We start from the raw sequence: 1,080 nt of genomic DNA, 5'->3' as shown, positions 1-1,080 counted from the left end.
CATTCTCTGCTTCTCTTTCCCTGGTCTCTCTCCTGCCTTGCCCGGTGGTGCCCTGAGTGGCTGTGAAGGTCCGTGCGCCTCTGGATACCCGGCCTCCATTTTATTATTCACCTCATGGGGCTCCTGGGTGGCTCAGGCAGTTGAGCATCTGACTTTGGCTCAGGTCATGATCTTCTGGTTCGTGGGTTCAAGCCCTGCATCGGGCTCTGTGCTAACAGCTAGCATAGAGCCTGGAGCCTGTCTTTGGATTCTGTATCTCCCTCTCTCTCTGACCCTCCCCTGCTCATGTTATTTCTCCTTATCTCTCAAAAATACACTAAAAAAACCGAAAGTTGGTAGTGTAGTGGCCTTGTTCCCTGCCTTTTTCTTCTTTCAGTGAGGCCGCCCTGCTCTAGTCAGCCTCCGGCCTACAGTTTCCTTGAGACCGAGCATCATGCCTTCAATTAAGTTGCGGAGTTCTGATGGAGAGATATTTGAAGTTGATGTTGAAATTGCCAGTCTGTGACCATGTTGGAAGATTTGGGAATGGATGATGAAGGGGATGATGACCCAGTTCCTCTACCAAATGTTAACGCAGCAATATTAAAAAAGGTCATTCAGTGGTGCACCCACCACAAGGATGACCCGCCTCCTCCTGAGGATGATGAGAACAAAGAAAAGCGAACAGATGATATCCCTGTTTGGGACCAAGAATTCCTGAAAGTTGACCAAGGGATACTTTTTGAACTTATTCTGGCTGCGAACTACTTAGACATTAAAGGTTTCCTTAATGTTACATGCAAGACTGTTGCCAATATGATCAAGGGGAAAACTCCTGAGGAGATTCGCAAGACCTTCAATATCAAAAATGACTTTACTGAAGAAGACGAAGCCCAGGTACACAAAGAGAACCAGTGGTGTGAAGAGAAGTGAAATGTTATGCCTGACACTGTAACACTGTAAGGATTGTTCCAAATACTAGTTGCACTGCTCTGTTTATAATTGTTAATATTAGACGAACCGTAGACAAATGCAGCAGCAAATCAGTTGTTTTAGCAGAATATTGTCCTCTTTGCATGTGTAATTTGAGTACAGATTCCA

The 1,080-nt window shown here is 45.5% G+C and overlaps 1 pseudogene; it reads left to right on the top strand.

Annotated features, from left to right (window-relative positions):
• Window positions 1-433: 433 nt before the first annotated feature.
• LOC115283980 lies at window positions 434-1,080 on the top strand (annotated as a pseudogene).

Source organism: Suricata suricatta, chromosome X (genome assembly GCF_006229205.1).
Source record: "Suricata suricatta isolate VVHF042 chromosome X, meerkat_22Aug2017_6uvM2_HiC, whole genome shotgun sequence".
Taxonomy (NCBI): domain Eukaryota; kingdom Metazoa; phylum Chordata; class Mammalia; order Carnivora; family Herpestidae; genus Suricata; species Suricata suricatta.
Note: the sequence above shows the minus strand (reverse complement) of the source record. Positions and strands in the feature narration are given on the sequence as shown.